Source organism: Neofelis nebulosa, chromosome 5, assembly GCF_028018385.1.
Source record: "Neofelis nebulosa isolate mNeoNeb1 chromosome 5, mNeoNeb1.pri, whole genome shotgun sequence".
Taxonomy (NCBI): domain Eukaryota; kingdom Metazoa; phylum Chordata; class Mammalia; order Carnivora; family Felidae; genus Neofelis; species Neofelis nebulosa.
The window spans coordinates 126,440,481-126,457,327 of NC_080786.1; the positions used below are offsets into that span (position 1 = coordinate 126,440,481).

At 34.6% G+C, this 16,847-nt stretch overlaps 1 long non-coding RNA gene across 1 annotated transcript; it reads right to left on the reverse strand.

The window, feature by feature from the left end:
- Positions 1-1,583: 1,583 nt before the first annotated feature.
- LOC131511444 (uncharacterized) lies at positions 1,584-16,206 on the reverse strand. Its single transcript, XR_009261530.1, has 4 exons — positions 16,114-16,206; positions 11,679-11,737; positions 11,364-11,452; positions 1,584-2,325 (listed from the first exon to the last, which is right to left on the reverse strand). It is a non-coding gene; the product is annotated as an uncharacterized LOC131511444 (long non-coding RNA).
- Positions 16,207-16,847: the final 641 nt, after the last annotated feature.

Consider the following 16,847-nt stretch of genomic DNA (forward strand, 5'->3'; position numbering starts at 1 on the left):
TAGGGCTGTAGCTCAGTTCATGAAGGCTTAGATGCTATAGTAAGTCTGCAGCACTGTGTTCAAGCCTCTGGTATCAGGGAAAACTTATAAGTATGTTTTGATTCTGTTTTCATAGACATAATGAGGAATGAGAAGAGAGCCTATGTCATAGGGTTTCTGTGATAAAGATGGTAAAACCCGCAGTAAAAATTAACTATCATCATTGTACATACGGAGTATATGAATTTAGCATATAACAATAGAGTACTACCTCATTCTAATCCAATTAATACTTTTAATTTTTTCCTAGTAAGATTGTGAGTATTTCAAGGACAAGAATTTATACTTTCCTTACATACTTCACAATATGAAAATTTATTCTACTCAAGCACTTTTAAAAAAAATTTAAATTAATATGTTTTATAAGGTAACTGCTTAATCCTTTTAATGTTATGAAAGTTATTTTCAAAGTCATTACTTTATTCATCCATCATGTATTCACCAAGATAGACTCTTTAAAGTAATTTATTCAGATTCTTTTCTAAGACAGTTTGTTATACCATTTGTAGACTTAGGTCACTTTCTTTCCGTGGATGTGTATCTTCTAATTTCATTCATCACTACAATTTCAGGAGGTATAAATATTCTGAGATGTTCATGTCTCTTGCCTTTTTCAGCAATAATCGCAGAGACTCCCAGTGAAATATTTTTTAAAATTAATTTCTATATAGTGTTTTCTGGAAAGCTGCAAGGGATCAATGTGGAAAATGCAGATGATTTATTAGGAATAGCCTTTTAGTAACATTTAGAAAGTAAAGAACTTAAAATAAGAAAAGCTATTGATATTCTCTTCTTTAATTAGCAGCTCAGATGATTTTCTATATTACAACAGCATTACAAGTACTCAGAAAAAAAAAATGTCAGTCCAATATCTCTTTACATGTAATCAAATATTAAAGGGGAATCTATGGAATGTTATAATTAGGAAGAATTTTGAACATATATATGTATACTCACACACACATATATATACACATATATAATGTTCAATCATGTTACCGAATGTCCAATTTTTTATTTTATTTTTTCAACTCTCTTCAAATGTAACTTAGAGGCTTATTTTGCCACAATTTGTTTTGTGTTTTTACACATATTGCCTCAGTAGAAAGTCCACGAAAACCTCAAACTGGAATTCACATCCAAGCTTACGGGTTTCAAATTGAAATTCTAAGCACAATCAAGGTCATTTAATGTACTGCTTTGGAAGAAATCCAGAAAAGCATGTGTCCTTTAGATTTCCTGGAAAATACCAACTGTTACTGAAGAGGTTAAAGCAAATAGCTTTAGAATTACAGAATAATTATAATTTTGTTTACATATCCAGATCATTAAGACATTTTCAGAAATAAATTTTTAACATCAGAGATAAATTAATAGTTTTATTTTTTGTAAGAGTGATCATTTTAAAAAATAAGCTATGCTTCATCTAATTATGAATTATTTGGGATACTCAATAAATGTAAGTCTATTATGAAAATGCATCAACATTTAATGCCATTCATTGTTCTTGACATCAATTTTGAAATTCCCTGAAAAATGTATTAGTTCAGAACTATTATTTTTTATACCTGATTTCTCAATTTTAACCATAATTATAAAGAATACTGAGATTAGTTTAAATAGTCCACATAGCTAGTATGCAAATAGTACGTCTCTTTAATTATAAGTAGCCTGGATCGTCATTTCTGAGTATAAGCTATGTAGGTTTCAATTCTTACATTTTTATTATTAATCTTCAAGGTAAATATGCCCATATCCTTCATGCGTAAAGCATTAATCTATTACAGTAATATGTAGATTATGGAGAGAGCCCTCCAAACCAGGATGAAGGAAGCTGGATGGTGAGAAGGCAATGAATAGAAGAATGTCAGCTCAAACAAGATAGCCAAAGAGAATAAAAGAATTGAGAGTTGGGACAAAGTTGAAAGTAGACAGCTATAATGAAACTTTGGATGATATAGAAGTATATACATGCAGATAGAAAATTATGAGTTGTGTAGAAAGAAAACCAGGATTCTGAGACTAGAGGACTTTACAACTAAAAGAGAGCTTCTCTCAAACACCATGACTCATTTTTTTCATCTGAACCCTGCTATGCATTTATCACCATCTCCGATACGTTCCCATTCCAAAATTATTAAAACAAACATCATCTTCCAAGAGCTAATAAACGGTGTGCCATTTTCATGAATCTGCTTTTTGAAAGTCTGTAGACAGTTCCAATGGTTCCCTCCTTATGCAAGGTTTTGCTTTCCACAGTTTCAGTCATTCATGGTCAATCGTGATCTGGAAGCAGATGATTTTTCTTTTGACTTATCATCAGATGTCAATTGTAGCCTAATGCTAGGTCACAAAGCCTATGTCATTCATCTCACTTCGTCTCATCACTGGGCATTTTATCATCTCACAACATCATAAGAAGAAGGGTGAATACAGTAAAATTTGATATTTTGAGAGAGAGATCACATTAATATAATTTTCATTACAGTATACTATTTTAAATATTCTATCTTATAATTAATTATTGTTGTTAATATCTTTCTGTGCCTAATTTGTAAATTAAACTTTATCATAAGTAGATATGTATAGGAAAAAATGCAGTACACATAGAGTTTGGTAATACCCGTGGTTTTGGGCATCCACCCAGAGTCTTGGGACATATCCTTCATGGATTAGGTGGGACTACTATAATTCCATTTCATTTTATTTAACTATTGATTCTAAAGTCACCCACAGAATAAATTGTGGCACAAACATTCATCACCCATAGGGGTAAGCTACCATATGAACATACAGACCAAATGAGTTAGTGGTAGGCTAAAAATTCTTGCCTGTCGCTTAAAATTCTCAGAGTTCTAATAGGAATAGAAAACCCTCATCCTGTCTCCTGTGCTCTCCCAGAATGAAGGTCTGAGGCTTTTTATCACGGAGACACAGGGCTTCTGCTAGTCATGTAGTTACGATGATTTCATTTATGTAAAAAGTTTAACTGGATCTTTAGAGTGTTTCTTTTTTGCATTTGTAATTCTGCATGTAAAAATATTCTTGCCATTCATCTTCTTTCTTTTAATTTTTTTGTCCTTATTTAATTTCTTTTTAAAATTCTTCTTATGTAGGGGGTGCCTGGGTGGCTCAGTTGGTTGGGTATCCAACTTCGGCTCAGGTCACTACCTCACAGTTCATGAGCTCAAGCCCCACATCAGGCTCTGTGCTGACAGCTCAGAGCCTGGAGCCTGCTTTGGATTCTGTGTCTCCCTCTCTTTCTGTCCCTCCCCTGCTCATGCTTGGTCTCTCTCTCTCTCTCTCTCTCTCTCTCTCTCTCTCAAAAATAAATAAACATTAATTTAAAAAAAAAATCATTTAATGTAAATAAAAAAGAGGAGATGCTAGCATGAGAAGGCAGGTTCGATTGTATCTTGAACCTAAAAAAGAGGTTTAATAACTTTTATTTTTATCCCAGGTAACTCTATAGAGTTTCTTTAAGGTTCTTGAATTTTATTTCTCATTCTGGCACCAGTTAATCTTCTTGGCTCTAAAGTCAGCTCCTAGAACAGAATGACAGCCTCACATCTATAATCACAGTTTCCAGTAACTCAGCAGAGCCACAGGCCAAAATTCTCTCCCAGGAGAGCAATGGGCCCAGACCCAAAGACAGCTCAGGAGATCGATTGTAATAAAGCTACTATTTCTTTTTTGGAACTATTCATTCTTAAATAAGGAAATGTTTGAACTAAAACCCATGGTCTGCAAGACATACAACTTCCTAACTTTTTTCAATCTTTCTGAATGGTCTACAATATAGGATGAGAAGAAACTAAAGAGGAAAAATTCAAAGAACAGCTTAATGAATAATTGTTGAATAAATGGATGAATGGATGAGTGAATGGAATGCTTACCTAAGGATCATCATCTAATGCAATTATTCAAATTAATTCAGGTGAAAAATCAAACATATCTCGAAGATACTAAATAACTCATTAGAAAGAAGCTTAATAAAAAATTTTAAAAATAGTATAATTGTATTCTTTTTATTTTGCCTGCTTATCAACTAAATGAGAAAACATTTATTTTCTACTAAAGCAAGGTTTTATGATTTCTGTCCCTCTCTCTTTTTGTCATTAGCACTGAGCAAATATACTCTACCATATCAGGATGGAGTTATCTAAAATAAGATTCTCATTATCAGTGGGATTTAGTTTTGTAGTGTTTCTTTTTTATTCAGTGTCTTCTGATAACCAGGCTTGTTTAGAAACAAAAAGTCACTTGAAAATGGACACTGACATACATCCTCATCATTAGAAATCCTTTTCTACCCCTGAAACCAAGACTACACTATCTGCTGGTTAACTTGACAATGAAAGAAGAAAAAAAAAAACAAGGAAAGAAATAAATTCTATTCTACCATATAGAAGCAAGTTGAAACATGTTTCTGCTACCTCTGGACAGTGGGACTAGAAGATATGGGAATAGTGCAGCAGCAAAGAATAAGTAGGAGGTAAAGAGTGATTTGATTTTTAACTTTACATTAGTTAAACTCTGGTAATTTAACCTATGAGTATTTTTATACTAAAAGTTTAATGCTATACCCAGACCGGAAGGATAACACTTATCTAAGGGATATGTGGCTTCGCCTATGTATAAGTTGAATTTTTTTTCTGAAGTAATGCTATGACATATTTCCTTCCAACCACTGTGGCTCATGCCAGATATGCTCATTGGAATATCCTTGACATTGGTGGCTATGACTCTAGGAGGATGTGTGCTAGGTAGCTAAGGGTCATAAACACACACGTGCGCGCACACACACACACACACACACACACACACATAGGAAGTTAAGGGCCCATCACAATGTAGAGAACTTAGCTAACATTATCCAGTGCTGCAAGGTCCATGGTCATTGTGGGCCATGCCACTGAATTCTATGACTGAAAATACGTCCACTCATATATTCACTGTGGTACATATATGGATGAATCTTGCCCATTTCACAACGTGCCAGAGATTCCCATTAGCGATAGTATGACCATTACAGTCAGTTACTATTACACTATGCCCATTATGTGTCAGTCAAATGAGGTCTTTGCGATGCCAAGATAAAATATGATTTCTGATGTGTCTCTTAAAGAGATTTTGCATTTCCGTGGACTGCTATCCCACACAGCCTGAATAACCTCTCTTAATTTATGGCCTTGATAATGATTTGTACTCCCTTCTCCCATAATTTACTTGTGCATGGGCTGGTAACTTCCACGATGAGCTTCAACATTTAATGAGTCAAAATACAATTTTACAAAATAAGCATATTGACTTCTACAAGCCCTAAAATATCCCTGAGCCTAAAATGTTAAAATTGCTAGTTTTCTTACTTCCACTTCATTATTTCCTCTCCATCCTTCAAATACAAGGAAAAAAAAAACCTTTAAGCATTAAATACCTTAATCACAGAAGGTGCAATTCGACTTCCCTTCTTCCATTTTCTTTCTTGCCGATTTGACTATAAGATTCCCACAGCGTGTACTAATCCATTCAGTGAGGGAAATGAGTAAGACTCCCTAGTTTAAAGGAAACTATGAAAACTTACATTCATAAGAATTTTCATATCTGGTAACTGGAAGTTTGCAAGCCCTTTCTCAATACTTCCTTATGAAGTCAGTCATCTGCAACCAATAAAAGAGAGCACATGTTCCCTCAGCTTGGCAGAGATCATAATCCTACACAGGAAGTTTGGTCCTTCTAAGAATATGAAAAACCTAACAGTCAGGAAGATAATGAAACCTAGATGACAGTCTGAAAATACCTCTCCTGGGTTTTATACCACCCCCTAGGCAATCAATTCAGGTGAGAAGCATCTTTTATACCTAATATAAAATGTGAAGATTTCTGAAGGAATTAATATGATTATTTGGACACAGGGTGTTGGGGTCCATCAGGACTTGTGTATGGCACTGTGGTCTGGTGTGGGGTGTCAGAAAACTCTCAAGGTGAGGACAGCATCTGCAGAGATGGGGGTAGGGCAGTAGAAATTAAGGGAGATTTGTTACATACAAGAGGATTCATTTCTCTCTATATATATTTACACACAGAGGAACACACAAACATCTACCTTTATGCATGCATTACGTGAGAATGGGAGCCTCTTTGAAGAAAAGATTGATTTTTATGGCTGGGACAAGAAACATGCAAGATCAGACTAACAGATCTTATTTCCCAGAAGCAAGGAAATACTCGAAGAACCATGGAGACATGCTTGTACACATTAATGTTGACATCTGTAATTATTTACATAATTTCAAACTATCTCCTAACAAAATCCTATTATTTACAAAAGAGAAAGGAGTAACTTTACAGTTGAGAAGCCTGGCAGGCACAACCTTAATTAAACAATCAAGATGAACATCAGTAAAGGAACAAGTCAGAACCTGGCACTATTTTAAGTTCCACAGAGGTAAAGGTGAGCATTCTCAGGGAAACTTCCCAGGTACTCACCTAATTTCATTTTGTCACTTTTTATGTGAAGCTTTCTTTTTCTCCACCTGTCTTTCCTTTCCTGTGTTAAGCTTGTCCTCTGGACTTTGCGGCACATGTTGCCTGCACCAGATCATTACATCCCCATCCATAATTAAGTTTCCCAGAGAGCTCACTTTAATGGTTCCACCAAGTCAGACCTTTTACCCTGCTTACACTTGGATATGCTACGGTTTTGGCATCCTCCGTGCACATGTGGGTAAGTTCTAGATTCTAACGACGAGTACTTTGGTTGGGGCAAATGGTATAGAATAGAGAAATTTCATCTTCTCTGGTGTTGGGGAAGGCTTTCCCTTCAAAGAGTTGCTATTCTCTCTAAATGCATGCTTTCATAACAAAGAAGCCAATATTTAGCAAAGGTCAAGTAAGTCAAAGTTGACATATGTTTTTTTTTTTTATTACTATTTTGTCAGTAATGCCAAAATGTCTTGAAACATGTAAGTTAATATTAGTGTACTGTCCATTTTATGCCAAAGAAAATGTAGCTGAAGGTGTGGTTTACAGGAATACATTGCATTGTAAAAGCAGACATATGTGATAACAAGTGGATTCATCTTATTGATGTATTATTCCCTGGGGATTCAAACCCTTACAAAAATAGTTTATTTGTAATTCTGTTTGGGAAAAAAAAAATGAAGCCTTGCAGGAAAATAACTTGTGATTGTGATATTCATTCTTATCCAAAGTCTTTCTGTGTATATATGGGTCTACTTAACATTAAATGGACAAGTGGAATTCTTTAACCAATAATAACCGCTTTCCATGAGAATGACAGAACAGAGAAATGTCCATGATAATTAGTATTTCCTCTGCTAGGTGGCTTCCATGGTTCGTCAGCCTCTGGTATATCCAACTTGTGCATTGCCTATATACTCTATATATTTCTTCTTATATTTCTGAAATGTGTTTCATGTACCATATAGTATCATTCATAACCATTATCATGAATACTGGTTATAATATCATGGCACTAATAATAATAAAGCTCTGCTTTAGTTAATTACGAAGAAATACAAAAATATAAAATAATATTTAGATAAGATATAAGTGAGAGAAAGAATAGCAAAGATAAACCTTCAGGTACCCATTAATCATCTTAGAGAGAGAAGATCACCAACTACTTTGTAAATGCCGGAGAGCCCATCATTAAATTCCTCTTCTGTCTTCGCCCTCCCAAACCAAATTCTACCATGTGTTTTCTTTTTACCATCGTCTTGTGTTTTTTTAAATATGTAGTTTACATTGCTGTTTAATTATATAATTCTGTAAAATATTTAGTTGTTCACTTATTAAACATATGGATGGAATTAGACTGTATGTGTGTGCATGTATGTATTCTGTGATATATTATGATTGGTTTCCTTCATTCAAAGTGCACTTAAAAATTTTATCCATGTTAATGTTAAAATCTCTAATTCATTAATTTATACTTTGATACAATATTTCATGAATGTATATGAACAAAATTCATTTATTCATGCATTTATTCTTTTTAAAAAATGCTTATTAGGGTGATTGAAGATTGTTTTTCTATTATAAGAAATCGGTACTGCTAGGGACATGCCTGTATATTTCTCTTGGTTCACATGTGCAAATGTATCTTTAGAGTGTGTAATTAGAACTGATGCATAGTAAGATCTGTTTATCTTCAACTTGTCTATAAAATTCAGATTTGTTTTTCAGAATGTTTTCACCAAGTTTAACCCCCACCAAAAGAGTACAAATCATCTCATGGTTTCTCATCCATGATAGCATTTGGTTTTGTCCAATTATTAAATTTTTGTCAATCTGAATGTGAAATGGGATCTCATTATTCCTTTAATTTACATTTAATTTGCATTTCTCTGAGGGGCTGTCAAACAGGAGCTACAGATTTGGAGGCAGTAGAAGACACAGCTGCTGTGAGAGAATCCCCCAAAAGTGGAAAGATGCATGAAATACTGTCTTTTCCTCTCCTCACAGTCTCCAGTATTCCATAAATGCTTCCAATTGGAAAAATTTACCTGGAATTCTGAGATTAAGGAAGCCCTGAGGATGTAATTACCTGATTTGCAGAGCATGGCAGAGAAAGGCAGAAAATTAATCTGAATCAAATATGAAAGTGGCTACCACAGCTATATAACATTGATCTTGCTATTGAATGTCTCTTCCACGAGAATACAAGCTTGATGAAGAAATGCATTTGTGCTTATTTTATTCCCTTTGCTTAGAAGATTTCCTGGCACATAAGAAGTGCTCAATAGATGTTGAACAAATGAGTGAATGGATGAGTGAATGGTCGAGACTTATGCCATGTTATTATTTGAGGATTGAATTAAGTAAATTATGATAATTTATTTTTTAAAACTTTACATTTTTAGAGCAGTTTTAGGTTCACAGCAAAATCGAGAGGAAGGCATAGAGATTTCCCACATAGTCCTGGCTCCCACAGCTGTGTAACCTTCTGCATACTCAACATCCCCCACTAGAGTAGTACATTTGTTACAGTCGGCAGCCTATACGGACACATTGTAATTACCCAAAGTCTGTAGTTTACCTTATGGTTCACTACTGGTGTTGTATAGCCTATGGGTTTTGATAAATATTTAACGATATGCAGCCACCACTGTAAGATCATACAGTTTCGCTGTCCTAAAAATTCTCTATGCTCTGTCTATTCATCCCTCTCTCCCCCAACTCCCCAACCCCTGACAACCATTGGTCTGTTTACTGTCCCCACCGTTTTGTCTCTTCCAGAATGTCAGATAGTTGAAATCATACAATATGTAGCCTTTTCAAATTGACTTCTTTTCACTTAGTAATGTGCATTTTTAAGTTTCCTCCCATGTCTTTTCATGGCTTCATAGCTCATTTCTTCTTTTTAATTTTCTTAAAAGCGTATTTATTTATTTTGAGAGAGTACATGCATGCATGGGGGGAGGGACAGAGAGAGAGAGAGAATCTCAAGCAGGCTCTGCACTGTCAGAACAGAGCTTGATACAGGGCTGGATATCACAACTGTGCGATCATGATCTGAGCTGAAACCAAGAGCCAGATGCTTAACCAACTGAGCCACCCAGGTGCCCTGATAGCTCATTTCTTCTTAATGCTGAATAATATTCCCCTCTCTTGATGTATCACAGTTTATCCTTTTACCTACTAAAAGACATCATGGTGGGTTCCAAGGTTTGGCAGTTACAAATAAAGTTTCTGTAAACATTTGTGGGCAGTGTTTTGTGAATATACTGGATATTATTTTTTAAATTTCTTTTAATGTTTATTTTTGAGAGAGAGAGAGACAGAGAGACAGAGAGAGAAAGACAGAGAGCATGAGTGGGGGAAGGGCAGAGAGAGAGAGAGAGAGAGAGAGAGAGAGAGAGACAGAATCCAAAGCAGATTCCAGGCTCTGAGCTGTCAGCAGAGAGCCTGATGCAAGGCTCAAAGTCACAAACTGTGAGACCATGATCTGAGCCGAAGTTGGACGCTCAACCGACTGAGCCACCCAGGCGCCCCTGAGTATACTGAATATTAGAAGTAGGAGGAAATTATTTCTCAAAAGTCCCTGTATTACTGAGATAATTATCTAAGATTAATATTATTCTCAGATTCATTCATCTAAAGGCAGCACAGATACAGGAATAATTCATTCAGTCCATACTTCCATGTTTTTTTCTGCCTCTGATAAGATAATAAGCACCTATCCGTCCATCACCACCATGCTCTCTTCCCCCCCGCCGTGTTATGTACATCTGTTCACCTCGCCTGGTTCTCTCTCCTGGTTACTGCTATTTTTCTCCTGTGCTCTCTAAATCCACTCTTTCCCCTCTTTCATTCCCATACCTGAGTTGTATAGTTCTCTTTCTATACATAGCTGACTTATTTTTATATGTAAGATATTCACTTACACGTAACTTCCTCAGTTTTCTCTGTCCACCCATGTACGATGCCTTTTTCCTCTTGCTCATTCATCTGTGTATTTTTTTCACATCAATCGCCATGGTCTGTAGTTACCCTGCACTCTCTTTGTTTTCTTATTTATCTGTCTCACACCACCAGAATACAAGCTCATGGGGGCAAGATATCTGTAGGTTTATTTCATGCTATATCTGCAAAGACTACCACACTACCTGACAGCTTCATAAATTTATGATTCTTCCAGGAAACACTAGTTTTTGCTCAGATGAATTCATTTAAAAATAAAAACAAATGTTATTTTCACTAATATATGAATATCATATTGAATTGTTGTGCAGTAGATACTGTTGCGCAAGTCTATACCCTCATGCTAGGGAAACACAATAAATCTGACTTTGCCTTTTCATGCACCTCTTTGTACTGATACATTATTTTCTCAGGATACTGATCATAGCAAAGACAAAAGTACCTTGTTGGCTATCACAAATGATCTTAATCTATTTTTGCAGTATAAACTTCCCCGGTTTCTTCAATACTGTAAGCATATTATGTTATTTTGGCTCTCCTTACCCCCAGAGCTATTCTTCTCTGGAAATACCCCAGTTTATCATAGTCTTCTTAAAGTGCCAAGTCTGGAAATTGACAGCGGTCTAAGAAGTGCAGAGGAGAGCAAGAATACAAACTCTATCACTTTGTTGTCTTTGAAAAGTATAAATCCCTAAGCTGATGGGAAATTGACATTGATTCTTTCATGTTTTTAGTACCTAACAAAAATATATACATAGATATTGATCTTACTCATTCCTGAAGCCTGAAAATTTAAATGGATTTTTAAAATAAAAATGTTAGCAATATATTTGCAGAAATGGCTTAATGTTTATTATAAATTACTATTTACTTACCCATTAATTAATGTCTATCATCCGGTGAATTAATTTACTTTGCTGGACAAATGAGGAATTTTTCAAGTTTGTTGGATAGCTTTTCAGAACTAAAGAAAGCATTAAATACAAAATTGCAAAGATAAAATTAGATACAGAGGTTTTTTTCAATGGTTTCAGATTTGAAAACTGCCATTATACTTTTTGATCAGAGGTTAGAGTTGAATAATATTGTTAAAATCTACGTAACCAAATATGTGGTGGTAGAGGAAATGGAGACTCACAAAATTTAGCAACTTACCCAAGATCTGACAGTTAGCAACACTTCTGACTTACCAGTCAGTTTCATTAGTTATACCATGTTGCTCCATACTCAGGAAGGATGATCCCACAAACTGAAAATGAAAAGGTTGTTTAAAAAAATGTATTGCCTATTTTACTATGAGAGACCAAATGATGCAGTGTAAAGATAACCAGTTTTAATGCCTATGGACATGATATCAGCATCCTTTTCTGGCATCAAATGAGTGATGCAAGTCATTTAATTTCATTGAGCTGGTTTACTTGGAGGGTAATCATGAAGATTAAATAAGAGAATATATAACTGAATCTTTAACACCCTAAAGTATTATCAACTACTTTTAGCAGCTCAGTTCTTCATTTATTGCTGTTTTTAACTTTTTTATTTTTATTTTTTATTATTATTTAGTTAGAGAGAGAGAGAGAAAGACAGCAAGCAGGAGAAGGGCAGAAAGAAGGGGTGAGAGAGAATCCCAAGTAGGCTCCACACTGTCAGCTCAGAACCCGACGCGGGGCTTACACCCACGGACCTTTGAGATCATGACCTGAACTGATTTCAAGAGTCTGACATTTAACCGCCAGAGCCACTCGGATGCCCCTGAGCAGCTCAGTTATATTTTACTTCATATATAATTTAATGCCTGGTAAATCCTTCCGTGCTCCAGGAAACAAATCCTCATGACAAAATATAGTAGCTAATTATTTAGACAAAAAAGTCTTACTTGTCTAGCATATTTAGCACTATGTTATTCGAGATGATCAATTTCTAAGGTTTATGGTTAATGTTCATCAAATGCATAGATCACTCCCCTTTTGAATTAGATTGAAAACACTAGAATACACCATAATATACAATGTTGTTAATGAAATTATTCTGAAGAAATCTTATAATACATGTATCACAGAATCCTTGTAATGCCCATCAGTTTCAGGAAAAGTGTGTAAAGGCAATACTTTTATATACTAACCCTTCCAGTTGTTTAAATGCTAGATCCATTACAGCTTTGTAATGATTATATTTTAAAAACATGATCAAACCAAGGGGATAAAAGTAATCTTTATTGAGTTTTAAATTAGTTAGTAAACTAGTGAAATGTGTCACTAAGATTCTTGTATTGCAAACCAACATTTACTTGGAGACCATAAATTGGAATATTTTTCTTGCTAAAGGAATTTTAATTCACCAACACTAATAGAGTAAATAATATGAAAACAGGAAAGTGATGCAGTTACAAAATCCATTGAAGTAATACATGGAAGAAGTCCATTTTTAAGGTTCCTGTTCAGTGTTCTATCAGCTTTTCCTAAAATGAGAAAATGCAAAAGCTGGAAGCCAAAGAATTATATGCATTAGAGACTTTTTGTGCTGGCAGGAGAGAAGCTATTAGATCATAATGTCCATAATTTTGCGAATATAGAATTGTTTCCTATACCATTACCCACTTCTTTGTCTGGTCTACATAAATGGCTCAACCAAAGGGGCTTTTTACTATGTCCCTTAGGAAACAATTCCTCAGCCTAATAGACCTAACAAGGCTTCCTTTCTGATGATAGTCACTCAAAAATTTCCTATACTCAATTTCATCCCATTACTTCTAGTTATTTTCTCTTGACTCACCTAAAATTTGTTCCTTCTCCCCTCTTTTTTACCCTACAGATGCTTTCGAGTGATTGAATTTCCCATTAGTCTTTTTACCAAATTAAATGGATACTGTCTTAATCTATGTCCATTAATCATTTCAGTTATACCCTTAATCATTTTTATCATTCCTTCTTGAAGTTTTGTTTGTTCACATTTTCCTCACGTTGAGAAATCTATATTTCTTCTCTGTATTGTGGGCAGTTTTAAACAAAATTTAACTGGTCTTATTTCTGCCTAGCCTAATCTCAGCTCCCAGAGATGATTCTTTTTTGTTGTCTCCAATAGCATTTATGCCTAGATTGCACTTTATTAACTATATAATTAATTATTCACCCTGTAGTTCTAGGGTATTTTTAGTATACTTTACTATACAATTTTCATAAGCTTCTTAATAGGATAGATTGCTTTTCCTCCTTTTTTGCAGTCCATAGTGTTCATTGAACTGCTATATATAGTTAATTAAAAAAAAATGGTTCATCAAGTTAACATAAGCTCTAAAAGGAATGTCATACCCCATGCTTAAGAACGGAGTCCTGGACTAGCTTTGCAAATCTAAATTCTTTCTGTGGCAATGACCTCCCTCCCTCCCACTAAATATGCTTTCCAACCAAAGCAATTTCATGGAAGTGAAATTAGTCAGAGAAAGACAAAAGTCATATGACTTCACTCATATGAGGACTTTAAGAGACAAAACAGATGAACATGAGGGAAGGGAAACAAAAATAATATAAAAACAGGGAGGGGGACAAAACAGGAGACTCATAAATATGGAGAACAAGCTGAGGGTTGCTGGAGGGGTTGTGGGAGAGGGGATGGGCTAAATGGGTAAGGGGCATTAAGGAATTGACTCCTGAAATCATTGTTTCGCTATATGCTGACTAATTTGGATGTAAATTTTTAAAAATAAAAAATAAAATTAAAAAAATATATATCTGGCCATAATATCTAGTATTTCATATCCAATTGTTGCTTAAATTAAAGGTCTGTTGCATCTGATGAAGATTTCCAGATAAAATGCACACCTTTAGAAGCAAATAGAAAACATGAAATGTTCTCAGATGAAATATTTAGCTTTCCATGGAAAGTTCACAACTCCTGATAAGAATGAGATGTGCAGTAGGCTACTTGTTAAAATAGATTGAAAGGAGACATGGATCTAGAAAGCTCCTTTTCCATGTAGGAAAAATGATATTATTGTGAATATTATCTATAGTAATGTTGACCATGTTGAAAACAACCTGAAGTAGAATGTTGTATGAACCACATCCTTCCTGGATCATGTAAGAAGATGGGAATATGGTTCTTCCTTTGGTGTTTTAGTATATCTTTGTAAAGCAGAATTCCCTCTAAGGAAAACCACAGGATGGATCCAAAAGCTATTAATCGTAGTGGGATTTCAGAGTAGTAATTGGTTTTAAGGGTCAATGATTCATTTCAGAATGCTCTATAACTTGAACGAGAGATAATATAATTTAGCATATGGAATTTAAAATATTATAGTTGATAATAGGCTTAATATTGCTTACTTTGTGGAAAAATGTTCCCAAAATTTGCTGAGAGATTCTCCATTGCTTCCCCTGATGATCATGGCAAAGTCATAGAGTATTTTTATTTACATACATTTCCCTAGCTACTGTTAAAATGCATATGCCCAATCAAAAAGCAAGTCATTTAAAATTTGCAAATTTAAGCAATGTGCTATTCATGTTCTATACTAGCTCATAAATCATCTTCATTGAAATGGAATTTATTATCGATTTTTTACAGCACCCTCCCACGTACTATATTTCTGTGAGACACATGATCTCATGATTGTCTATAAGTTTTAACTTGTAATCAATTATCAAACATATACTTTCACAGTAACACTTACCTTTCTTTGGACATATGAGTTACTTATTTGGTTGTGTCTAATAAACACTGTGTTTTAAATTTTGTAATACAAGCAAAGTAATTAATGGTTATATTTTGGCAAGACTTATTATTCATGAGCTCTATCTATTTGTAGTACATGGATCCATTATCTTTTAGGTTCTCTATAATTTGTTTTCAATCCTTTATACTACCTCCATCATTTCCTCTTGTTTTGCACAGATTGGATTTAGTGATTTTTTTAATGGGACATTAATCAATCTATAATTCTATAATTTGAAGAATTTGGTTTTCATATGAATTGTGAATTTTAAAGGAGGTTGATTTCATTTTTAATATCAAGAATTCTCTTTTTGTTTGATCTTTGACTCTTTTAAAGTAAATATTCAGAAAAAGTCCATAAAATTATTTGTGGGATTCTCTTCCTGTATTTAAAAGCAAAACATGATGGCTCTCACATTACTAGAATTTTATAACCAATGGAATGTATTTCTATCTTCTCTGCTTTCTATACTTCTGGTTTGAAAATTCAAATCCAAGATAAACTCAAATTAGGCAGCAGGATCATTGTGGCCCCTAAATTACTGTTTCTATTAAAGATATCCTCCTTTAACTAAAAAGGCTATAACTGGTAAATGGAAACTTCAAATACCTCAAATTTTGAAAGGACGTAAAAGGAGATTTAAGGCTATCTAATATTTAAGGCTCTTTTTGTTTTAGAGCTATTGCTGTCTTTTTGCCGATATAACCATGGGGACAATACATGTCAACTCCTAAACATAGAATCTAGTTTCTAGTTACTATATGGCTGTATACAGAAAGTGATTAATAGAAGCTAAGTTCTTCAATTCCATACTATATTGGTTAGGATTTCTAGATTATGCTACAATAACTAAAGCTCCCCAAGTCTCAGGTGCTTACCATAATAAAGGTTTATTTTTCACTCACACAATGTACCTTTTATGAGTCGTATGTTGCTTTATTCCTTGTCACCATCACTGGAACACAGGTGGACCAAGTAGCTTGTGTTGGAAATACAACCCATCATCTAGTAATGGGAACAAAAAATGTAGTAGGTCATGTGCTGTTTCTTAAAAAATCTGCTAAAATTTCATTGATCATAGCTATTCACATAGGAATGTGTGATCTTCTTGATAGGAGAAGAACTTCAGAGAGGGACACTTGATTATTTGTCAAACATTAATATACTTGATTACACACAGCAAAATCATCTTCCTTTCCATGCAAAAGGATTCCAGATATTCAAACATACAGAGATGTCAATGTAGGGGTACCGTGTCCTTTAACTCTCTCTCTCTCTCTCTCTCTCTCTCTCTCTCTCTCTCTCACACACACACACACACACACGGTATTTGTGTCATATAACACATATGTATGTGCCCATTCATGTTGTAACATGTGTTAACTATTCTTTTAAAAAATTACTTAGTAAAGGGGTGCCTGGGTGGCTCAGTCGGTTGGGTGTCTGATTCTTGATTTCGTCTCTGGTCAAGTTCCACGGCTTCATGAGTTTGAGCCCCATGTCAGGCTATGCTTTGGCAGTGTGGAGACTGTTTGGGATTCTCTCTCTCTGTCTCTCTCAAAATAAATAAATGAACAGCTTTTAAAAATTACGTAGTGAACTAAAATTTTAAAATATTACTCATTCTAAAGTTTTTTCACCAGATATT